Genomic DNA, 27,258 nt, shown 5'->3' with positions numbered 1-27,258 from the left:
AAACATCTTCCACAGTGACAAGAGTTCTGTACAAAAAGTCTGCATTTGTTGAAGAAAATGGATATCAAGACAGAGAGGCCTGTGGAGACTCAAACCTATGCAAAGTAAAGAGAGCATACACATATGTTTATTTTCTCAGGACACTTGCCAAGACATAGGAAAAGAACTGCATTAAAGAAAAACTCCCAGTTGACAGCTCTCATTTTTTGAGAACGTACTAGCTGGTTCCTTACTAATGCAGCTGCTCCTCTGACTGACACACACATTTATCTGCATACTCAAAGCTTTGCAAACACCAAAATAAAATCAGCAAGCATAGCTGTTTACTTGAGATTTAGCTTTTACAATATTTTAACTCCCTGTATCAAAGTGGAGAATTCTGTTACTTATTTATATTCTGCTCACTTGATTCTTGGCTACATCTTGAAAGAAGCTATTTTGCGTTTCATTCCACACATGTGGACACTACTAAACCTGAGAACTTCTCCAACCATCACGTAAGAGATGCAGAATGCTTTAGGTAACTACTAGTTGGTGATAAGCTACACATTAACTTTTCTAAATTATTAGCAAGTAATTCAGACAACATCTGGCCAGATAGAAGCTTCCTCTGAACTGAATTTGACCCACAAGTTGGCCATTAGGTAGCAGTTATGCATTCACATATAATACACAACTGAAACTCTTCAGTATACACTTGGCATTATTCCCCCAATTCTCCCCAAACACCTGTAAAATATTTACATGTATCACTAAATATTTACGTATATAATCTGTGTATTTCCCTTTCTGGCAACTTTATATCAAAAGGCCAGTGCAATGCTACAAACAACTTCATATAAAAGTCTCTAGAAACCTCATTCTAGGTTTACCCTATGAATGCATGACAAGAAATCTTGCAGGACTGAAGTTCTTCTCTTAATCCACAGAGCTGATGACATGAAGCGGATGACATGAATACATGTTTTGCTATATTCAACTACAACTGTCCAGCTAACTTGACTCTAGAGATCCAGTTACTAACATTACCACATTTGCAGAATTACACCTTTTCATGGACATGTGTAACTCGAAATTCAGAAGAGCTACAGGGAGTCTTTCATCACAGTTGTGCCTTTTTCAAACTGTCTTTATTTTTACCTAACGCACAATGGTTATGTATATGGTCCAAATAGCATAGCACTTAAACCCATGATTTTTTACCAGCTTGCATGAATGCAGTACTTGCTGAAAGGCTACAGCAACTTTGTGACAGAAATAATCCTTTCCGTGATTTGCTCTTAGCTTCTAAAGTCATACTTGATGAGGTTAGCTATCACAGACTGCCACTCAACAAAGCAGCACAATTCAGATAGAAACTATTTTAAGCACATCAGCATTGGCAATTTTCTATTTAGTTGCTACATTTTCCAGCTCAATGAATAGAGACAACATGCCTTCTGCTTAGAGACTCACCTTAACACAGAAGGTGTGCCTCTGTAGCTGTAAATTGAATTACTATTCTTCCTGTTTCTCAATTAACAGAACATGAACAATGTCTATTTTGAGATTCCATGTTGGTTGAGGTACCCAGAAATATCAGAGCACCATGTGGGAGCTTTGTTTAATTGAAGTCAAAAATATGAATATCAGCAGAGTCTGGGTGATTAGGCAGGTAGGCAGGTGAATACAGCAAGGTGCTCTAAACACAGCCACATGCCGCTGCAATTGCCTTTCAAGAAAAGCAGTGTGTGCGAAGGTCCAAGTGATCAGACAGGCTTCAGATGAACAGGCAGAATCCAAATGTTGGCACATATTAATGCTACTATTTGAAGTGATGCAAACCTATTCCCTACACAATCCAGAAGCCTGATTTTCTAGTAATTGCATACTTTCTGATAAACTATTACTTTCTGAGGTTTCAACTGTACATAATTTTATTTTATTTTTTTCAGACTGTTCCAAAACTTCCAGGCAAGTGAGAACAGGTATCTCATTCACAAGAATGATGATTCTAATATACTGTACTGCACATAACATTTCATTAAATTTTCTACTACATCCTGACTGTGCTTGAATATTTTTGAGCTGTACTTGTTGATCTATTTCAATTTTATTCTTCTACTGTTTAGGGAGGTGATAGAGCAGCGTTTGAAGACATGGACTTCTTCACTTTTCTGACACAAACTTACTATTTTGATTTTCATGCTTCTTGTAATGGGACAAGCCTAAAACATTTTGGTTTTGTTTTGTTTTGTTTGTTTGTTTTTCTCCTGTACTACATTCTCCCATTCCAAAATGGTTACATTCTCATAGGTATCTTTTACTTCCAAACTTCTTGATCCATATCTGGTTGCATTAGCTAAAAATGTTCATTTCTGGGTTTTGCCTAATGAAGATTTTGCCACACTGTTATTTGTTATTCATTGTTATTCACCTTCTTGCTGCTACATGTATGAAAGACACTACTTGTATTCAGAACAAATAAAAAGGGAAAAAAATATACAGTAAATCAAATACTGTAATTAAGGTTAGGAAGATGAGAAGAAAAAGCAAGTTCTAAAATGCTGGAGGACTCAAGAAAATGAAATTGTGAATTCTCCTTAGCTGGGGGTACTGCAGATTCATAGACTTTGCAGTTCAAAGACAGAAATGGCTTGCAAAGTCCATTTTCTATAGATTCTAGCCACATTTTTGGAGGTCATTTGACTTCTCTGAAAATAAGAACATTTTTTTAAGGAACTTTTCCAGTAAGAGTCTACACTTGTAACTTCTTTTCCAACAGATCACTTTTGCCCTGATTACTGCCAGGATTGTCTGTTCTAGTTCTCTCTCCATTCCTTATTCATCGCTTGCCTCACATATATAATATGCTCCTTCATCCATGAAGAATGAAATAATGTCTTTCCTGGTGGTTTATTAACAGAACAGACAGCCTAGAAATGACTTGGCCATATTTTGAGACAGGAAAATAACAAAGTTTTTACCACTCTTGGGTCCAGCTGCCTATTTAAAAAGAGGTGCTAGCTGATGATGAAATGATAAAGAGCTCTTCAGGAAGCCAAGTGTGAGCCTGCAATTAGTGTGCCTAGTCTATACTGCATTATCTGATTGAAATAATGCTAGAAGAGGTCAAAATATAAGATCTTTTGGTTGATACTTGTAACTGGATTTATATTTGCATGAATAGTGTTCTCAGTAATATATAGAATGGAATAGCATTAGTCTTGAAGCAAATATTTCAAAGTTAAAGTGATGCAACCCTTCAAGAGATATGCTGTTGTGATATCTATTCACCATTACAATCCCATTTTCACATCCTCCAGGAATTCAAAGGATCAAGCACTTCATCCAGTCTCGATTTGAGGCTGAAATAGCAGTACCTGCATTTCTGCATGGACAATCACATCTAAGTATTTCTCTTTCTTATTGCATATTTTATGAAAGTTAAACTACAAATACATATATATAAACATATTTACGTTAAATTCATTTTTTCCTAATACAAATGAGTTTGATAATTAAGAGCCAGATAAGCTGGCTTTTTTAAAACAATGATCATTATTTGCATTAGAATTAAACACTCTATAAATACCAGAAGAAAATGCACTGCCTTTTTTCCACAGTAGTAACATGATTTGTTTCCTAGTATGTTGAACATCCTCAGCAATGACTGTATATGAATTTATTTTGCTTCTGTGGGAAGCAGTGGATGCAACACGAAATTAAAGATATTTTTACATGAAATGGTAATGAAAAATAGTTTTGAACATAAAATAATTTCCTAGTTTGTTATTCAAACTTCTCAAAATTGCCAATATTGAGCAAATGTTCCCTGTGAATTTGACCAATTTGAGCATTTCAATAAGTTGCATAATAAAATAACATTTTCAAATTAACAGTTGCTTTCAAATATGACAGCTAAGCAGTTCATAATTAAAAACCTGAAGGGTCTGGTGGAAGCTTCATAATTTTTATTTATTTATTTTAAGGAAAGTTTGTAAAAGTCTAAAAAGATCTAGCTCTGTAAGCGTGCCTACTTCCCCTGAAGTATTCTCCTATTTTCATATTTCCCTCAGAGCAATTCCTGAGAAACTTGATGTTCACCTAAAAACAACTAGCAAAGATTCATAAATCCATTTTATACTGCTTTATTACAAGGTAAATTATAAGGATGTTGTAAGGATGTGTAGGGACAAAATTAGAAAGGCCAAAGCTCATTCTGGCTACTGCTGTTAAAGACAACAGAAAATGTTTTTATAAATACATTAACATGGAAAGGAGGACTAAGGAGAATCTGCATCCTTTACTGGATGGGGGTGGAAAACTTAGTGACGAGAGATGAGGAAAAGGCTGAGGTGTTTAATGCCTCCTTTGCCTCAGTCTTTAATGGCAAGACCAGTTGTTCTCTGGATACCCAGTACCCTGAGCTGGTGGAAGGGGATGGGGAGCAGGATGTGGCCCTCACAGTCCACGAGGAAATGGTTGGCAACCTGCTACAGCACTTAGATGTATGCAAGTGGATGGGGCCGGATGGGATCCACCCAAGGGTACTGCGAGAACTGGTGGAAGAGCTGGCCAAGCTGCTTTCCACCATTTATCAGCAGTCCTGGCTATCAGGGGAGGTCCCAGTCAACTGGCAGCTAGCAAACATGATGCCCATCTACAAGAAGGGCTGGAAGGTAGACCCGGGAAACTATAGGCCTGTTAGTTTGACCTCAGTACCAGGGAAGCTCATGGAGCAGATTATCTTGAGTGTCATCACGCGGCACTTGCAGGGCAACCAGGTGATCAGGCCCAGTCAGCATGGGTTTATGAAAGACAGGTCCTGCTTGACGAACCTGATCTCCTTCTACAACAAAGTGACATGCTGGGTGGATGAGGGAAAGGCTGTGGATGTGGTCTACCTTGACTTCAGTAAGGCTTTTGACACCATTTCACACAGCATTCTCCTCGAGAAACTGGCTGCTCGTGGCTTGGACTGGCATACGCTTTGTTGGGTTAAAAACTGGCTGGATGGTCGGGCCCAAAGAGATGTGATGAATAGAGTTAAATCCAGTTGGAGGCCGGTCACTAATGGAGTCCCCCAGGGCTCAGTACTGGGGCTAGTTCTCTTTAATGTCTTTATTGATGATCTGGCTGAGGGGATCGAGTGCACCCTCAAGAAGTTTGCAGATGACACCAAGTTAGGTGTGTGTCTCAATCTGCTCGAGGGTAGGAAGGCTCTGCAGGATGATCTGGATAGGCTGCACCGATGGGCTGAGGTCAACTGTATGAAGTTCAACAAGGCCAAGTGCCGGGTCCTGCACCTGGGGCGCAACAACCCCAAGCAGCGCTACAGGCTGGGAGATGAGTGGTTGGAAAGCTGCCTGGCAGAGAAGGACCTGGGAGTATTGGTTGATAGCTGGCTGAATATGAGCCAGCAGTGTGCTCAGGTGGCCAAGAAGGCCAACAGCATCCTGGCTTGCATAAGAAACAGTGTGGCCAACAGGGCTAGGGAAGTGATTGTCCCCCTGTACTCGGCTCTGGTGAGGCCGCACCTTGAGTACTGTGTTCAGTTTTGGGCCCCTCACTACAAGAAGGACATGGAGGTGCTCGAGAGAGTCCAGAGAAGGGCAATGAAGCTGGTGAGGGGTCTGGAGAACAAGTCTTACGAGGAGCGGCTGAGGGAGCTGGGGTTGTTCAGCCTGGAGAAGAGGAGGCTCAGGGGAGACCTCATCGCTCTCTACAAGTACCTTAAAGGAGGCTGTAGGGAGGCGGGGGTTGGTCTGTTCTCCCATGTGCCTAGTGACAGGACGAGGGGGAATGGGCTAAAGTTGTGCCAGGGGAGGTTTAGGTTGGATATTAGGAAGAACTTCTCTACTGAAAGGGTTGTTAGGCATTGGAATGGGCTGCCCAGGGAGGTGGTTGAGTCACCATCCCTGGAGGTCTTTAAGAGACGTTTAGATGTAGAGCTTAGTGATATGGTTTAGTGGAGGACTTGTTAGTGTTAGGTCAGAGGTTGGACTAGATGATCTTGGAGGTCTCTTCCAACCTACTAAATTTAATACTTTATTAAATACACTACTGTGATATAAAGTGCTAGAGCAAAGCAATGCTGTGGATAGTGTAAGGTTAACAATATGGTCCAAATTAGGATATTTCAGTTGGAAGGGACCTAAAAAGATCAAGTCCAACTGCAAAATCTGAGTTCATTCAATTTCTAAAATTTGAAAAAATGAGTATCCTTTCTTCCATGACAAACCATCATCACAGTTCAATACTCTGAATAGTAAAATTTGTTGATGTGGACAAAGGTGCAGAAATCAATGCACAGATCATATTCGTTACATCAGAATGCAGAATTAATCTTTAATCAGCATTTCTAATCTCAGTCGTCTTTGGTTCTCTTTATAATGCATCATGCTCAGTGAAAATGCATATATTTCTCATACTTTATTAAATACACTACTGTGATATAAAGTGCTGGAACAAAGCAATGCTGTGGATATTGTAAGGTTAACAAAATGCCAGTGACATATTATATAAACTGTTTGGATCAGGACTACATTTCAAATTAAATGAAAACAAAGTGCATAGCTGGAATTTCTACTGATAATTAACAGGTGAGTTTAAAGTTAGTTTAAAGGCAATGTCTTATCATCAACCTTAGCAAGCTTTTAAGATTTTGATGAACCAAAAAGTAGTAGCAATTTCTAAAACAAAAGTGGGTTTAAAATATTTTATATACGTCTATTTGCTGACCCATATTTTTTAGATGGCTAAATAGCCAGGGAAAAAATGGAGGTCTGCTCATCAAGACTTAATTTTTTGCTTTCATACTACAAACTGCTTACATTGTTTACTTACTGCATTAAACCATTTTGTACTCTTGTCTAGTACATATTTTTTAAAATATCACATTCTCTGCAAATAACAGTAGCTTCAATAGAAAGAAATTCTGAATCATAAATTTGTGTTTTTACTCAATGTTTTTAAACCAAGTTACAGGAAGTCTACACCAAGACTGAATTAATTACTGCTGGTTCTGATTACTATGACCAAAACATGTTCTGTCATAAGGGATTTATTAAAATCCTCACAATCATTAATCTTCATGGAAAACTTAAATCAGTTTAAAAGAGCATCATTCTTTTGTTTTATCTATTTATGGCAAATCATCACAAAATATTTCTTTATATAAAAGCATGTGAACATATGTTGCAGCTACCAGGTCATGGCATAATTCTGCAGGGTTCATGCAAGTCTGTAAAAGATTATTCTACGTGTATTTGGAAAAAAATGTTTAAAAAAATACTAGATTGTGTCCTCAAATAAAACGAAGTACAAAGAAATTGTGACATGTTCTTAATGGTTCTTTGGCCTCTAACAACGGTTCCCAGAATGACAGGGTGAGGGACCTATTAGTCCTCTCTTGATCTAGTGTGCAGCTGAAAACCTCACAGGCCATAAGTGAGGAGAGTCATTAAGTACCATCACAGCTGACTAGCCTATTTTAATTTCTCCTTTTGTCAGCCTGCAGTAAGGAGCCTGTCTGCGCCATCACCAAAGGAAAACACATTAATCTTTCTGAAGAGATCTGGGTGAAGTTCCAGACTGTGTAGAGGACACACAAATACCCTGTGCATGGCCTTTTTGTGATGATATGATCAGATACCAAACATTTAGAACCATAGTATACTAGATGACCTACAAATGTGAACCAAACTCCACAGAAAACCATCGTATAATCATATAGAAAGGAATTTACATCATCTCACTAGACTGAAAATAGGGCAAGTACAGTTACAGTGCATAGTATGGCAAATGAATGAATCCCTGGATGCTACAGTCACTAAATTACTAAAATTGATCACAATTACAGTAAATGTCATCAATATGACACTCCAATAATAACTACAATTCCACAGTACCTTAACAGAAATATTGAAACTTCGTGTAATCACCTTTTCACCTTTCAAAGTTTTTTTTTGTTTGTTTTAAACTGAGCACTGAGTTTTTCAGATTTCCCCTCAACATTAGCAACGCATAATGTATTAGTTCAAAGAATGGGGCTGAGCTTTATACAACTGCTCACTGTCTTTCTCTGTGCTTACCTGTACAAACTCATTAAGGTCAACAGAACTACGCATGACTGTTGGTACTAAACCTGCACCACCAACACTGACCCTGTCTGGATTTATACTTAATTAAAATTTAGGATTCTTCTGGATGAAAGGGCAATAATATATTATTTTATAAAGCATCTAAATACAAAGAATGTTTAATTTGCAGTGAATAGAAAAAGCTATACTTATATGTGAAATACCAAAGAGTAATTAGATTTAGCATTCAAATTTTCTTGTTGGGTGCTGTAGCTGTGTACTAAAATATTTGACCTGTTCAGGTAGCTATGACTATGAGTGAAATACCATCTGTATTTCATGATCGTTCAGTAAATAACTTCTGGCAGTGCAGTAAAAAGACTCATAAACTGTGTGATTTATTTGATATTGGAATAATGTTCTTCTTTGCAGACCCAGACTTTGAATTTGATTTATCTGCACAGAATTTTTATAAGCATATATACACAAGATTGATTATATTTAAAATGTATTCTGTATGAAAACTGGGGTGGTACACTTAAGATGAAACTTGAATGAGAAACTCAAATTTTAGAGAAAAAAATGCATAATAAATTAAACAGCAGAAATAGCATTTTAACTATTTACCAAAAATAATATTCAACTTCACATTAGGAAAGACATTGTTAGAGCCTCTTCCTTCTTTGAAGTGATTTAAGTTAACGAAATTTTACACACACTTTTAGACAGTGCATCTGCTTACAACAGTATCGAAAAACATGGGGAAAAGCTAGGATGGAGTTGGATCTGTCTTATTTTCACAGAATATTTTTAACCACTTTATTCTTCAGGAACCTTGTCCTTTTTGTGTTGTTCTCATACATCCTGGATGAGTGAAAACACTTTAAATTTGAGAGTATCTCCTGTCCTATTTTCACTCAACAGCAGGTAAGACATTTCAGAAGGTTCATGGCTAATAAAGGTTCTTTTTGAGCAGTTCTAATGGTAAACCAATATAGCAAAGCACCTGTGTTCACCAATGTCACTACTGAGGAGAACAGAGACACTAAATGTGACTTTTCCCCATTCCAAAGCATATTAAGGGTCATCATAAATCCCCACATATGCTCCATCGGATCTCTTGCAGAAATATTAACAAGCATTGATTGTTAACCACTGATAAAAGTAACTGAGTCTCCCAGGTGAAATCCCACTTTTCAAGTAATCGTGCTGGTCTGTGGAGATCTATGACATTTTCAATGCAGTAAAGTGGCCTTTGTTGGAAGCACTTAGGTTTTTACTGCATTATCTAATGCAGCAATATGTCCTTGCAAAAAAACAGCTTTTTCCCCTTTCTAGTCCATACTTCAGTATCATAACTTACACTGACTTTAGCAGGATGTCTTGCAGGTAAAGATATTATTTGTGAAAAAAGTCTACTAACCAGCCTGCACAAGGCTGTTGGTGTCCACCTACCTACTAATTCAGTGAAGGTTTCATCACTTCACATGAACACTATCCCTAAAGGAAAAGTTGGTCTTGCTACTGCTTTTCCTCACATACTAATAGACATGGAGATAAATTATTTCAGTTACAAATGTTTGTGAATTTTGTGGTGAAGCTAAGCACAACTGCAAGGACAGATGTATGACAAACAATTTTACAGTTACGTCAAACAGCTGAACAATTTGACAGCTCAGTATTTTTTGCACGTTCAATCTCGCCATGACTCTATTCAGTGTCTGTAGCGTTAAAGAAAAACCAGAGAGCTATACCCAGACAAGTCCACTGCTATTTCACCTCAATGCATAAAAAATAACTGAAGCTTAGCCACTGGCCTGGTTTCAGTTAGGATAGAGTTAATTTTCCTCCTAGTAGCTGGTAGGGTGCTATGTTTTGGATTAGGCTGAGAAGAGCGCTGATAACATGCTGATGTTTTAATTGTTGCAGAGCAGTGGTTACACCAAGCCAAGGACTTTTCGGCTTCTCGCTCTGTCCTGCCAGCAGGCAGGCTGGGGGTGCAGCAGGAGCTGGGAGGGGACAGACCCAGGACAGCTGACCCAAACTGGCCAAAGGGGTATTCCATACCATCTGGCGTCATGCTAAACAATATATAGGGGTGGCTGGCCGGGGTGGGGGGCCGCCTGCTCAGGATAGGCTGAGGCATTGTTCAGCGGGTGGTGAGAAATCACATTGTGCATCACTTGTTTTGTACACATTTTTATTAATAGTACTATTATCATTATTATTATTTTCCTGTCTTAATAAACTGTCTTCATCTCAACTCCCAGGCTTCTCTTTCCCATTTCTCTCCCCCATCACAAAGAGGGAGGGGGGAGGTTGAGCGAACGGCTGTGTGGTGTTTAGCTGCCAACCGGGTTAAACCACAACAGCCACTAAACACTACCCCCTCTATCTCCCACTCAGGCATCTAACAGATGGCTGGTGAGCCCCTAGATCTCTATGTCTAGCACCCCTAGAAGTAGTAGGCCACATATACAAGTGTATTCACACATAGCACACAGGCATATTATATAACTACATTATTAACTAGAAAATGGAAAATAAAGATTTTTAGATATTCCACATGTAGGATATGCTTAGAAGAAGGCAGGGAACTATTTTTAACTAGAAGGGAACTATTTTTTACTAGAAGGAAAACTAGGCCCTGGAGCAGAAGGGTTGATTCCATCACAGCAAAATGTATCAAACTTTTTCTTAAACCAAAAACTACATTTTAACAAAAGAATGTCTACAGATAACCCAGAGTTCTGCTGCTTTTTGTTGTTGTTGTTTGTTTTCAGAAAATCTTCTACTTCTACTATCATTTGCAGTAATATCTCCCCATGAGAACATGAGAGGACATTTATAAAAACATCTTCTTTCCAAAAGAAAATCGTAACTATGTATCATGATTGTACTACTAGCCTGAGAAACAGGAACAAGTTTCTGATGTACTGATGTACTTCACAGTGATACCTACATAAGCCGCCTGGTTACAAACATCTACAAGTTTTGTTGACACAGACTCATGATTTTGACACAGGGATGAATTTAGCTACTTCAATAAGGGCTACTCGATTTATAAATAAGTGAAGCAAATACAATATTTTAGATAGAGTTGTTCCTGTATAAAATTACTGTACTGATCCTGACCAAGACAGCATGGCACGTTTAGGAGTTAGTGATCCATTAAGCAGCGAACCTGAGCAGGTGCAGGCCTGTGCTGGGCAGCAAAAGCCCCTTGGCTGCAGGACAGCTCAGCCAGGTCACTGTGACAGAGGAGCCTGCAGGCAGCTCACGCTTGGTGCTGCCGATCGTGCCACTGGCATGGCTTCACCTTTATTTAAAACTGCAGCAAGAAGTTCTCATGCAAACATCCTTCAGAAGTGGAGTTGTTTTCTTATGAGTAAGTTGTAATAGATCTTCTCATCATCATCAAAAGAGATGGCTTCTCTCCACAGACATGATCTGCTCGCTCCACACAGCATGCCACAGGAAAATCCACCTGGACTCCATCTGATGCTGCACAGCCACAAGGTGCCCAGCATCTGAAGTATCATGCTATTTACTCACTACCCGTATTTCTCCTCTTATTCTTATTAAAGTAGTCACCTAATTAAGCCACTTGTCAGGTATTTCTTACTAAGATCCAGACAGTATGCTGTGCCACTGCTTCCCTCAGCCCCCTGCCCTTACCCTCAGTGCAGAACAACAACTGCATTTGATTTATTGTTCCATCTGCTTCAAATTTGCATTGGACAATCCCAACGAGGTTAAGCTCAGCAGGCCATGGGCAGAGCAGCTCTGGACAGACTGGGCTTCTCTTCCAGTAACCACAATTCCACCCTGGGGCAGGACACAGCCACCCAGGTGGATTCAGTGTTTCCCTCACTGTATCAGGGGTTTCACTGTAGCAGAGCTCCACTAAAACCATTTACAGATCTTGCTCAGAGTCCAAAGGATTTTTTCTACGTGGGGGATAAAAAAAAAAAAAAAAAAAAAAAAAGACTTACACTGAACACTGGACTGCCATTAATACAGCCTATTTGGTTTCATTTATCTTCACCTTTAATACAGTGCAAGTCTCTGTCAGTCAATTTAAAAATAGCAACAAAGTCTAATAACAATTTGCCAACAGGGCTTTTATTTCTAAAATATGTGATGTAGATAAGGAATACTTGAAAGCTTAATGACTACTCACTAGATCAATGATATAAAATATAAAGGTGTTCGTCTTTTTAAGAGGAAAAACAAGGGTTTTTCAGCTCAAGTCTCATTTCCTTTGAATATTCTTACAAAAAATCCATAAAAATTTGAAAAACCTTTTTTTAGTTTTAACAAGGTCAACGCACCAAAGGAAAAAAGAAAATGGAAAGAAGCAGCCAGTACCAGAATGCAGGAAGAAGCAAGCCAAAAAGCAATATGCACTTGAGAGTCATGGGGTTTTGCTATTTGAAACCTCAATGTTATCAAACACTTTCCTTAAAAAACAGACTCCTTTTAAAGTTCCACGCTTCCTCCTCCTCAGAGCATTCTGAATTCAGCCTGTCCAGACCTCCTGAGCTAAACTTGGCCGTTACTTATATTGAGCACCGCAAGATACCCTCCAGCCATGACCAATACTGCTATCTTCAGTGTATTGTTAGAAGATACCACCAAAGGCTGGCTCGGCAGGACTCTTGGACTTCAGTGTGACCACCACTTCAGCACATGAAGGATTAACAACATGACACTTCTTAAACAAGTGACAAATTCTGAAACAAAAAGGTCAGATGATCTCAGAGGAACATAGGCAACAAAGAAAAAAAAATCTATATGGATTTTGATGATAGCTGTCTTTGTTTCTTAGGGGAATTGTCCCAGCTTGACTGGAAAAACACTCTGAGACACACAGCAAAAAGCAAAAAAAAAAACGCGACCAGTTCTTGTACTTACGGGTCACCCCTGTCAGACTGCGGTGATAAATGGAAAAGACTGTCAGCAGAGAGCAGATAAGATTTCTTTCAAGTTAAGCACACACTAGGGAATACTTGCTGTCTGGAAGATACTGAAGGAAGATATCTTCTTGATTAACAATACCAAAAACTTTACTGAGCATTGCAGAAGTACAAAAAATTAAGAACATTGCATTTTATGTGGCTGTACAGTACATATCTCAGGATTATACCAAAGTATCACATAAATATGTAAAATGTTCCTCCAGTTGAAGCCATTATTTTAGCTCCTCAGTTGAGCACAAGAAAACCTTTCCTATAAGGGCTTGTTGCCTTTTCAGCAGTAGTTAGTAGCTTACTATAGATGGCCAACATTCAAATTTCCCGAAATTGCAAGTAATTTCTTTAATTAAAGGACTGAAAAGGCAGCTTATTGAAACTTCAATATTAGTCTACACAATTTTTATCCAAAATATTATAATATTCAAAATAAGAATTCTATGAAATCCAATTCATACAATAATATGGAATTTTAAAAGTCTAAATTTAAAATTAGCATTGACCCCACACTTTTAGAGGTTTAAACCTACATTTTGGTTCAAAAAGGAGGAGAAGAAGGAAGAATACACTTCAATCAACAATCCATTTAAAGAGGTAAAATTCTATTGAAGCTCAACAGGCATTTTTTGTATTCACAAAACAAGAAAGTAGCTTGTGGGAATTTTTATCACCACATTTAAAGTGAAATGCTATTATTTATTTACTTATTTAATCAGTATAGCTATAGGGTGAAAAAGAATTCCTTATGCCAGGAATGAATAACAGTTTTCCCAAAACACAACACAGAACATGCATCAACCTAAAAGAGAACACAAAGCTGTTTAGCACAACCAATCACTACAAACTATTTTCCTATCCATTAATTTGCTGATTCATTTTGTTATATACTATTATCATTAGGGCAGATAGACTGAATACGTATACATTTTAAATACAGTATATCTGTATAAATTTTAAATAGGTTTTAAATACATATTGGCACATATTTGGTATTTTGCAGCAAAATTCATCCATTAATATGCAAATTCATTCTCTCACATTTAATACAAATAGATTAATCCAGAAAAAAATGGACTTTCATCAGGTCCAGCTGGAAAATAATGCATTAGCTACTTAGTGCTTTTTCAAAAGACACAGGTCAGTCATGTACCAAGGGCAGAACTTGTCTTTTGGTGCTTTTTTCACACACTTTTTCAAGTCTTATCAGGAGATAACAGATTTGTGACTCCATAGATTAGGCCAAGTTACTGTCTCCAGCTATCAGGATTTCCCACAGAAAGAGCAATAGTAAGATACAACAATCACAACCACAGAAAATGTGGCAGAATGCTTGAAAGAAAATACATCATGGTGGTAGGTATTGTTTCTTCAGAAGCCACTAGAGTCATTAGGCAATTCATAAGGCTGGATTTTAACAACTGGCAAGTGTCCTGTATTACTGCTGTTTTAACACTTGCTGAAATTGTTTTAGAAACAGCCTTTTATAAATTTATTACAGCAAGGTCTTATTTAAAATACATTTATATTTATCTAGCAAGGTTTTAATTTTCACTGAATACATTAGAGCTCTAAAGCCATGAGTCTATTGGACGTTTTTGTTCAGAAGGCCAGCACAAAAACAAGATTACAAATATTAAGATAATTAACTTTACCCAGGTTAAAGTAATAGTAAATTTCTCTGCATTATGTAAATCCCTATAAAAGACAGACAGACCAAGTAACCACTTATGGTATTGCCAAACACTAGCACAGAGGCAGTCTCATATAAATAAAGCATTTATTATCTGCCTCATTCTGCAAAGAACATAAGCAGAGTATGCACAAAATGTATATCAGCATTCACCAAAATGGAATACCTAATCCTGTTTAAAATCACATTGGTAATTCAGGTTTTCATCCAAATAAGTAGGAAAGCTATATACAATTAAGATTCATTGTACAGGAAAAAATGCATTTTCTACCCCTATTTCATATCAATCAATTTCAGCTGAAGATAACGGGTTCCGAGAATCTATATGATTTTATCTAAGAGCAGACCTGCTGATTCAGTGGCAATTGTTCTCAGGATTATCTCTGATTATTATGGATTCAACAAGAAGCACGTGGACCAGAACTCAGAGGAATGAATTAATCTGGGTGAAACTGAAGTAGCAGTTCCCGAATGAAATTCTGACACAGTAGCCTCCCAGAGAACGACTTTATAAAGTATTAATGGAGTGTAGCCACTGTGGCAATACAATAAGAATTTATCCCAGAGGAATATAAAAAGCACCATCTTGCCATAATAGGGCAGAGACAGCCTTTTTCTGTCTTTTTAGTTATAATGAAATTGCATGCAGTGGTGTGGTACTAGTCATCAAATTGTTGCTGTGTGAATATTGCTGGCAGCCATTGTTGCAAGAAGTCTTTAAATATAATGAAGTAATAATGTCAAAAAGAGTGGGGAGAAAGTTTCAGAGCATCTTTGTGTGTGTACTTGTTATTCTTACCACTTGCTGTGAATATCACTGGGAAAGGTCACTTGAATCCAGCAGTTCACAGCATCATGAACTGCTGGCTCAGGTAAAGGCATTAGACTGTGGAAGATAATATGTTCTTCCTCCTATAGGCTATTAATCTAAGCTACACCTCCCGATCCCTACACAGGAATTTTAATTTGCCCAACAAGGATAACACTGAACTCCATCAAAGTATTTTCTTTTGATTGTGGTGAAAAATCACAGAATGCCTTTTAATGAACCATTTAAATTCTACTGTTTACAGCAGATTAGTGAGCCTGTGCAATGTAGCCAGGGTCTAAAGATACTCGCTAAGCCATAATATGCCATAGCAGTGGGTGCTACCCAAAAATCTCTCTGCTACAACTAGGTCTGACACTGAGATCTGAAAGCTACTTATGTCACCATACTTTTCATGACTCACATCATTTGACCAACTGATATGGTAATTACGTTGCTGTTTTTTAGCTTGTTTTTCTTTTTTACTGTGTTGTTATTCTTGAAATAATTCTAGCACCCTCTGCAAGGAAATGGTGACAAACACTGCCTGATATAGTGGAGCTAATACTGCTTATTTCCCCATCTGTAAGCATGACTTTGGAAAGGATATTGCTCCCAATGTTTCACTTTTGCTTCTTGTACAACTCTTCTGTACTCACACAGTAATTCAGTGACTTAACAGTACACAGATCCCTTGATTTCCTTAATAATTTCTGCAAAAAAAAAGGCTTAGGTCACCCCTACATCTTCTAGGAATGTAATTACATTGAACCATATATCGAAAGCGCTATTTGTTTTCAGTATATTTGGCACTAAAGTGAAATAGTTTAATGTCTTACTGACATTACTTTATATGTGCATCAACATTCAAAATCACACAAAAGAAATTCCAGGGTTTCACTTATCCTTGAAAAGATGAAGTGAAACTTTACACAGGTTTCCTTTGTGTTAACCAGCCAGGTTAGCACTTACTGCACCAGCTGCAATATTGCCCAAGTACTCGAGAAAACGTACATCAGGCAAAACAACACCCGAGAGGGTTATGTGAAAGCCTGAGCCTTAAACTCTTAAAAACCAGATAATAAAATAAAATAAAACAAAATCAAAATCAGTAATTTTAGTATGCTTTTCTGGCCTTATTTTGATAGATTTTGATTATTATTCCATCAGTTTTTCTCATGTGGAGGTCCAAGAAACACACACAACGTTACACATATATCAGAGTTACCAGCTTCTGCTATCCACGTGACATTTTCACCATTTTAGGAAGAACTATCGAAATTATTTATCTTTGAGCTATTCTGAAAATGTTTTGTTTTGTTGTTGTTTTTGCTTGTTGCCTAAAGCAAGATTTAACCATGAGAAATATTTTGAGTTGTTCCCTTAAACACTGTGAAATCAGCCCAAAGCTATAACGCTATTTAGTATCTGGCTATAATACTAACTAGTATCTCAAGCAGTATCAAACACAATAAAAATGTATTTTAAAGCTTCTGTTTCAGCTGGTGGCATACAGCCTCACAAATCAGTATTGGTACAAACTTACTTTTCAAACATTTTATAGTTTACTTGTAAACATTCATATCATGTAAAGTCACTCCTTATGGAAGTCCAGAATGTGTTATTTCACAATTTTTATAGAAAACTTTTTCAGCTCTTCTTTATTGAGAAGTGGCACATTTGCTTCTTTCTCATGATATTCAAGTCTATAGAGATACACCACAAAAACTCACCAATTCCAGACTTGAAAACTTGTGTATTTTCCAGTTTTAATGTGTTAAGTAATTAATTTTTGCTTTTTGTGTTTGACTTCCACATAAGATACATTATTACATCTTTGTATAGATACTTAATACACTGAAAAATCAGTTCAGGGATGCTGGGCATTTCCTATATTATAATTTAATCTGTAAAAAAAAAGGTGTACTAGGTGACACTGCATGCCTTTTCAAAATTACAGAGGTACTTTTCTTTCAGTTCAGGACTGAAGGACTTATATCAACTTCCATTTCTTTTGTATCTCTATACGAGAATAGGAAAGAAGAAAATTATTTCTGTGACAAAAACTGCAGGAGTAAAAGTAACTCTTTATAAAGCTGTATTAATCAGAAACTTTGAAATTTGCTAGATGAATCCTTTTTCCTTGACTTTTAGCATTTCTAGATTCATGTTTTCAACACGGTCTAGTTACCAAGAGCAACCCCAAATTGTTTTTTGTTTAGCAACATGCTATATATTGGATATGTATCAATTATATGCAATGCAGAGCTTGCCAAAATTAGTTGTAAGAATCACTATCAGGATTTTAAAGAACCTTATAGTAACTATTCCTTGCTCTTTTTTATATTACAGAGATGGTTGAAATGAAAATATTTGCATGGCCTTGTTTGAATTGATATTTGTATCAGGGGCTCTAATTATAGTTAATATAAAAACATCTGCTGGACTTAAAACCCATTTAATAAGAAAGAAAAAAGAAATACTCATAGCTGCCCTAGATGACCACTCACACAATAGTAGCATTATTCAGAGCACTGGCTGTGGTAAAATTGAGTAAATAAGTCACAGCTTGAATTGCGTTTACATGATGTTTATCCATTAACACTGGGTAAACTTGAGCAATGTGTTGTTACAAAGGAAAAATATTTACTTAAAGTAAAAAGTCAAATTTGTAAAGTGCATCCCTACAAGTACCAATATTTAAGTATTTTAAAACATCTGTGAAATATCTTTCATACATTTATTTCCCACTACATTTGCAGAATAAGAGCTTACATTCACAGTATATCCCAGACAAACTTCAAAAAGTAGCAAATGTCACATCACTTTGTGGTCACACAAACATGGAGTACTTGGCCAGCAAAATAATGCATTATATGAAATTGTGTTAGGCAGAACACTAGTAAACAGACCTACCTCCATATATAATTTCTCACCTTCATCAGGGATTGATTTGAATAAGCACCTTAGAAGTAAAAGGCTGTAATTTTCTGTTAACATGTCCCCATATTGCCCCACACCAAAGATTTGATGCATAATATGGCATTATATTTTGGTCGGTACCTACAAGAGAGAATATCAGAGGCATAAGCCTTAAGTTAACTACAATTTTGCATTTTATCCAAATTTGTCTTCAGAAGAACAGTATTTAAATATGTCCCATATGACTGCACAGTGGGATACCTCACTCATTTTTCTCTATTATGGGAAGAGGGAAAAATGGTCTATTTGTTTTTAGAGTGCAAAAACTACGTTACACAGAGCTTTCAAATGACTGAACAATTCAATTATAGAAGGGGTGCATCTTCTGCCAGTTACAGAATAAACTACTGCTGCTCTTTGAAATTATTTGATGGAAACAAGTAATTGAAGTGTTACTTTTATATTTATAATACTTTGTCTTTAAAAATGACCTTTTATTTCTCATCCAGTGTAACGAAATACTTGAAATATCCATACACGCACACAAAAAACTTATAGCAGTTTATCTTTTAAGACTGCTCTTGCATTCAAGCTAAGTTTTTCTACTGGATTACAATAAATGACTAGGTAAATTTTCTACTGGATTACAATAAATGACTTAGCCTTTTCCTAATTCCAGCAGTCTTAAAAGAAAACCTGTATCTTGTGCTTTGTGCATTTTATTATTTTGCATAACAACAGGTAACATCTATTAGAGTTTGCTGAAGATGACTTTTCACTGTGTGCATTGTTTCAGGACTCTAATGCACACAGAAGTATATTACACCTTTAAAAATGTTTGTGTCATACATTATAATCAAACCATGCATAGCCATTATAGGCATTTGCGTATCTCATTTACTGTACACCATGAGGTAATAATAACATTTTATATTACACTATAGAATCTCAAAGCATGTAAAAGCACTAACAAGTTCAATCATGTAATGACTTTGTGCATTAGGTAAAGATCACTTCAAGATCATTTTCTACACTAATGAAATGAAAATTTTATATGAATTATGTTCTGCTTAGTGAAGAACAAACACTGGAATTAAAAAATATAATAAAATTGTCCAGCGGGAGCAATGTTATAACTCAGTCCAAAGCCTCACTATAGAATATTCATGAGACCACTTCTCTACTCAGAAAATGCTGTAAAATTAGTAACGTTCTTGATAACAATAAACATCATTTTATGTCACACCGATAAAAACCAGTCAGAACATAATAAATGTCAAATGCAGTTTGATTTAGGTGTATTATAATTTGTTCAGTTCTTATGCCTAGAAAATAAACTAGACAACCACAAACTTTCTAAAAAAAACAATTTAAAAAATAAAAAGTCCTTCAGAAGGAATGTCTTATCTGTCAGCTTTTCTTACAGTACAAACTCTTTCCTACTAAGATTAAAGAGAACTTTCACATTAACTTCACTGGAAACAGGATACAACTTTGTACTTTGGTAAAAACAACATATTCTACAGGAAAAAATGTTTATCATAAAATCAAATTCTCCGTGGAGTATGAAAGCAAGATCAGAAAAGGTCAGTAGGAATTTTTGCCCATAGTTCCTCATGAGTTCTGACTGCTGATTTTTAACACCATGTAAAGTAATTGTGTATTATGAAATTTCTAAATGCTTGCTTGTAACATAATAATTAACAGTCTACACATATATCCTTAAGGATATACATTTGTGTTAGAGACAATGATTTTGTTATGAAAAAATGTACATGCGCATAAAACAGTAGTACTGAAGTGCCAGGCAGAATTGGAGGTCAGTAAGGTAGAGCTGAATGTTGGCCCTACAGCCATCACTGCTGTCAAAAGTAAACTGTTATCGCTGCTATTGCAAACTGAAATTTGTTTTTATATAATTTTAAATGTTTAAATACAGGGAGCTGCTAGGGAAATACACCAACCATTCTTACTGTTCCAGTTATCATAAGAGTACATGGGGGAAGAAGCTCCTTGTGAGGCACTATGGTCAGAGATCAAATCACTTCTGTTCTCAGATTACTTCTGGAAGCAAACTGTAAACCACTGCTGAATGGGGAAAGCAAGTAGTATCATTTTGTACAAACTGGTTTCTAAACAATACCCTCTTACATGAACAATTACCTAAACATCATGCAGATGTCAGTAGCAGAAACAGCTTTCAAGAATACTTGAGCAATCCTTTTTGACTCAGAGGAGGATAGTGTGGGATTTTGGCTTACTTCATAGAACTGATAAGACTGAAGGTGAAATCTTATTCCAGTCTCTAAAACATTTAATAAAACTTGTTGAAAGGCACGTTTTCAAATCAGTAGCAAATTTGTCATTTACCATATGTTCACACACAGCTTTCTTCACTGTATGAACAATACAAAAACTTCCAATAAAGCTCCACTAATTAAATTAAAATCGAAAATGACAAACAGGATGAAGATCTGACAGTTTTCATAAGTGCAAGCCAGACTAGGTTTTCATCTTAAATCCTAATAGCACCATCTGATGGAGGATCATCACAATACTACAGAAAAGATTTAAAGTGTGCCAGAAATTCATTAATCTGAAAATCTTTTAATACAGTTCCTTAATTAGTATAATCAAATGCAGACATGAAATAAGGATACAAAATAGGGGAAATCTGCTAAGTAACCTTAAAGTAGGTTCCTAAACGTTAATGATAATTTGGTTGACAGTAATAACAAGTTATGCTCCTTTTTAAGTCAATGAAAGTTTATGTTTCATAGGAAGCAACTTTAGCCAAGGCTAAACAAAAATGAAGAAACAATTTCTTGTCAATACTCTTTCCAGACACCTCTTTGCATAACCCTGAATATAAATTTAAGTACATCTGGTATCAAAGTTAAGTTTTATTGCTCATAGGCAAGGAAGTTCCAGATATGGACTGAAATATAAATGAAGAATTGAATCCTTATGCTCCTTTAACAGATACTGAGTGGAAGTGTTTAGTAACATGGGGATCAACAAATATCAGAATGGTGTAAGAGAAGCACACAGACATTACTAAGGTAACTCCGGTGGGGACAACTATGGGGATCGGAGACCTGCACACAGAACATACCAAGTGGTATCTAATCAGAACGATGGTACTCCACAGCTAAATGACATGAATATCAGCAGTTACGTGTTATCTAAAGCAGTTGGGATTACATTTTTTCCAAGAAATTTTGATGGAATATTTGTCCTTCAGAAAAAATGTCATGGGAAATCAGTTTAATTATGCCAATATTTGGTACTGAAAAATGCAAAGAAATTTCTTTGTTTCAAAATGAACACATTCTTTGTGTGTTTTAATATCAGTTACAATTTTATTTAATTATTAAATCAACCCACAGTTCTTACTTTTTTTTTCTTTGTGGAGAGTTCTTTGACTTTTGAAAACTGAATACTTCAAAAAGTGCAACTGTTTTCATAAAATCAGACAGTTACACTGTTAGTTACATAGCAAACAGACTGTCCAAAATGCTCTAGCATTTTTAAAGATTAGTACAACTTTTCAGCTAAAAAGGTGATTAATGCTTAGATTTTGGGATACATAACCCAAATGAACAAAAGAAAAAGTGCATCACAAGAGTGCTTCAAGCCAAACAAGAGCTTATGTTAAACAGGAGTATTACAAAATTAAGAAGCAACACTACCGCAAATGTGAGTACAGCTGCTATTTTATTGTTCAAAGACAGTTATTAACATTAAAACAGAAAGGGGGAGCTGTGTTAAACCTGTGTTAAACTTCAGAGTTCTTTGGTGCAGTCAGCAGTCCAACTCACACTGTTTAACTTGTCCTGCAAAATGGTACTTTATAAAAGCATAGCTAATGCTAATCTACTTAACTAAAATATTGGATGTTTTAATGTTTCCAGGGACAATATTATCAAGACTATGAACTCTTCAGCCCTGTTTTCTCAAATCCTATCCTGTTAGATACACCTTAAGCAATTTACAACATAAATCAATCAACAGCAATCACTTCCAATAAAGAATCGTAATGGGTACTGCATGCTTTACACTATGTTACGCATTTGTTGCAACATGAACTTTCATGAACACAGGCACAGACAGTAAAAGAGCTTTGCACTTTGAGGAAAGTATACCTTGCATGTTCCATATGTACCCACTAATTGAATAAATTAAACTTCGCCATAGAAAAAATAACAAGTGTTAGAACTTAATAGTCATTTAAAAATGTAACAAGATCTTTGATTTTCTTCTTTCCTAGCATCCCAAGTAAAACAAGTGGTTTTGTTTCTGCCTTCACTGCATGAAGAGTCTAGAAAACCTGGCTTAAAATCAAAGGCAATAGCTATTATACCACTGTTTTAATTATTGTTACTGCTACTGTATATGAAGTAGTAATATACTCCCTCCCATTTCAGACAATGTCAAAACTATTTGCATAGTTTCATGCTAATAGAGGTTCTCGGAGTAGCTGAGAACAGCTCTCAAAGCTATGACAACAAAGGCACAGCCATGAAATATCTTTGCTTCACCCCTCTCCTGATGATTCATACAATGAATTTACTATGCTTAGGCTGTATCAGGTGGCCCTTAAATTCAAAGGCTTCTCAACTGAACTCATCCAGGGAAAATAAATTCACAAAGAAAATGCCTTCCCTTTGTTAACCCGAAATGGGTGAAGTTTAGGTTGATTCTTCATTGCTTAAGCTCTTACTTAACCCTTAGACATCTTCATACTAAGAAGTTAACACAATATATTTTTCTATTTTCTGCCACACCTGGGCAGCCTCCTTCACCAGAAGCCATTGTTTCTACCAGACCTGAAGAGATTCCTGATATGGCCCTTTCTCTTATTTTAGCTCAATCGCTTTTATTTTCTCTCATTCTCTAAAAGAACAGTGTATTTCCTTGTAGGCAAAGATGAATCTAACAATTAACATTAACTTAGAAGATGCATTTTTTTTCAATACATTTTTCCCTGTTACTGTACTGCAGACTCAAGAGTAAAACTGTTAGTCCGAACCATCTGCTCCACTACCTAAAGTGAAAATGAATGATCTAATGCAGAACTTCATTAGTGCACATAGTGTTAATCACCACAGCAATATTAAATATCAAAAGGGGAAAACAAAAAACACAGAACAACAAAAAAGCCATGACAATTGCTTTAGACAGAACCAGAGAGTAGGAAATGTAAAGGAATTGAGATTTTTTTTTTTAAAAAAAAAGTTAATTCATCCTACAAAGAAAAATGCACATCCACTTGGATGCCTTTAGAATAGTTCCATTACTGTTTTCCATAAGTGGGTTGGATTTTTATGCCCTTGTAATATGAAAAAGATGATGTGGCAAACATCTGATGAGCTCTAAGATTAAGAGCACCTTTAGTTCCTGGCAGATACTCTGAAGACAAGAAACCTACATCCTCCTAGGAAATCTTGTTTATTTTTATTTGTCTACTTCCAAAAAAAAAAAAAGTCACCACAGAGATATGGTGGTACAGCTCACACAACTGGAGAGCTATGATGCATGGATACAGGTGATTTAAGAAGGGCAGGAAAGCAAAAAGGGGAGTTGTCCTGTATGTGCGAGAGCAGCAGTAGTGCATGGAGCTCTGGGAAGGTGGTGAGCCAGCTGAGAGCTTTTGGGCAGGTTTATAGAACAGACCGACATGGATAACATTGTGGTGGTTGTCTGCTAAATATCAACTGATCAAGAAGATATACATGAAACCTTCTTCAGACAACTGGAAGAAGCATCATGTTTGCAAGCCCTGGTCCTCATGGTGTACTTTCACCATCTCAGTATCTGCTGGAAGGGCAAAGCAGCAGGGCACCTGCATTCAGGAGGGTTTTGGAGTTCATCAGTGATAACTTTGTAACAGAGTTGATCAAGGAGCCAGTGTGTGCAGATGCTCTGCTGGACCTCCTATTTACAACGAAAGAAGACCTAGTTGGAGATCTGAAAGTGGTTGAATATTGAAACAGCGAACCAAAAATGCTGTGGAATATCTGACCTCATAGATATTCAGAATTGATTGGATAAGACCTAAGCACCCTGACATAGTTAACTCATCTTTGAAAAAGGGATTTGGATTAGAAGACCTCAAGAAATTGTTGATTTCAATCTAAATTATTCTATGCTCCAAGATAACTTTCAGGTAAATCAAAAGGTTTCCCAAATGATTTCATATTTAAATAAAGTGGAAACCTCATCAGATAATGCTTAAAAATAAATAAATAAATAAAAATCACTTTTACCAGCAGGGTTTTTTTTGCTAGAACTATTTCTTCTCTGAATATCCAGATAGACAATAAAGCAAACATGCAAGTTTCTTTACAGTTGTATTGTTCTGAAACCAAAGACAACAAGATAGCAAGAATTTGAGTGGATTATACTGTTGGCTTTGGTGTATTTTGTACAACATGTCTAAACCCGGAAATAAATAGAGGTATGAGTGATTTCTGAAGCAAAAGGCAATCATAAGAAAAATACTGGAGAACAACATAAGTGAAAACAACAGACAAAACGTTTGTATATAAGTCATTCTAGTTATGCTTCTTTTGAGAAGTAAAATCCTACAGTAGAATATAAAAAGAGCCAACATCAATAGATCTGCTCAAATCAGAAGGCATTAGAACAATGGCAAGTGGTTGGAGTGAAATACATCTGCCATTCAGTCAGGTCTGACATGTTTTTATACAACCTAATAAATGAATGCTTTGCATTCAGAGGACAGAGGAAAACGGGACACAGTTTTGCAATACAAATTTAAAAGGCATTACAGATTTTTACCGACTTTTATATGCAACAGTATTTATGCCACAGTACTTTAACTTCTGATTTTTACTACAGATAGTGCCCTAAAGTTAGGTTGGTAAATTTTGAGCTTTTAAAACAAGCAGATGTTTCCTTAATGTGAAAAGACTGTAACTATATTTTATGCCTAGAACAAATTTTAACTTTTAATAGTTTTCAACAAGGTGTTTTTTTTTGTTTGTTTGTTTTTATAGAAAGAAGTAAGAAAGACACAAACTATTTAATATCTGCAATTTGTTTAAGGGAACTGAAATCCCTTCCAAACTTGCTATTAGCATGTTCACTAATGTATCAATAAGAGCACGAAGATATCAAAACTATCCTTGTCATGAGTTTTATTGACTTTACTGAAGTTGTCTAAGAAAGTGTGTTACCTATCCAAATGTTGCTCAGAACTTAATCTTTTCTGTTTTCTAACTTTACACAGAATAAAATAACTTGCTGAATAAATTTAAACAACCTGGTTTTAGCCAATCAGAATTTCATTTTCTTCAGAATTTCATTTTCCATTTCTTAAATTTTAAAGCAGAGTATCTCGCAACCTCTGGTGCCAAACATTTTCCATGCACAAAAAAAAGTAGGAAATACCTTTCTTCATCTTCACTAAAATAATTTTACTCCCTTAACAATGAAAATTATTTGAGCAAACTAAAACAAAGGTAAATTAAAATGAAAAATATGTATCTTTTCCTGACTTAAAAGAAATATATATTTTTATTTTTTTTTAACAGTGAAGGAAAAATGACATTTCCTCAACTTCTCTTTTCCATTTTACCTTTCCCAACACCTTCTTTCACCTGAGAGATGAAAAATAAAATAAATTAATGGAGAAAAATGGGGAGAAAAGGTAAGAAAGAAATTTTTCATTAAGAGATGAAAATCTTATTAAAGCCATTAAAAAAAAATTCTAATTCAAAATATGAATAATGAATCTGAATTTTTCATTGAGAACTTATTTGAAGACTTATTTTTTCTACCAGCTTGGGGAACACACTGAGGGTCTGCTTCTGTTGTGTTACAAGTATGCTCCGATAATTTCCTTGTTACATTTCATTTTAAAAGACCTGGATATAAACCCAATTGCATCAGCAGTGTTGATTACTTCACAAGCCCCACCTTGAATTGTGTCAGGTTTTCTTAAGTCACCACAGAAAAAGAGAACTACCTTTGGCATTCCCAGTACCTGGACTGCAAAATAAATTTCAAACTGGGAATTGTGCTTTACAAAGAAAATGCATTTGACAAATGAGCTCTGTATATGTACTAATAATTTTGTACCTAAATATGCCTTTTATACCACCTTATGATCTGACCACTAACATCATACATAAATTCATTTGTTAATGTAAACAGCTCACATTCATTAGCAAAAAAACCCCACAGGGGTTCCGTTTATTAAAGAAAAAACTGCAACCATATGTAAGGGTGATTCAGAAGTGTACAAATCCCCTTAGGAAAAAAGTAGTGTTATGGACTATCAAGTAGGCCTAAGAAATTATTGGTATGGAAGGACAGTAAATCAGCAAGAGCAGTATCACAGTGAATCAATGTTCTTACTTCATATTGACACTAAAATAACTTATAAGCTGCTGAACCCTAGGCCAAGCAAGTGCCAGAAAAGGAAAGGATGTCAGGTAGCTGGGGACCTCAGTTCTGATCTACTGTACCTCTGAAGTTCCAAAAGGAACATCAAACAAAGTGGTGTGAGCAGCGGAGTATGTAAGAGAGAGGAGAAAAAAAAAAGTAAGGAATATTTTAAGATTTTTTTAAAAGCAATGTATTGGGTGGACAATTTTTAATATAGAACAAGTTTCTAGCACTGCAGAAAAAATTATCACTTGAATAATTGGAAAAAAAATTCAATACTTTTATCTATTCCCTTAAATGCATATACAATACCATTATTTGCAGCTGTTTACGATTATCTGTTTCCAAGACACATACACTAGTGTAGCCATTGTGGGACAACCA

The 27,258-nt window shown here is 36.2% G+C and overlaps 1 protein-coding gene across 7 annotated transcripts in view; it reads right to left on the bottom strand.

Moving 5' to 3' along the window:
* Positions 1 to 27,258, bottom strand: part of LOC308176799 (uncharacterized protein) — a 521,877-nt gene that overhangs the window by 405,871 nt on the left and 88,748 nt on the right. The gene's annotated exons all lie outside the window — the stretch shown is intronic.

Source organism: Anser brachyrhynchus (assembly GCF_964034855.1).
Source record: "Anser brachyrhynchus genome assembly, chromosome: 12".
NCBI classification, from domain to species: Eukaryota; Metazoa; Chordata; class Aves; order Anseriformes; family Anatidae; genus Anser; species Anser brachyrhynchus.
Note: the sequence above shows the minus strand (reverse complement) of the source record. Positions and strands in the feature narration are given on the sequence as shown.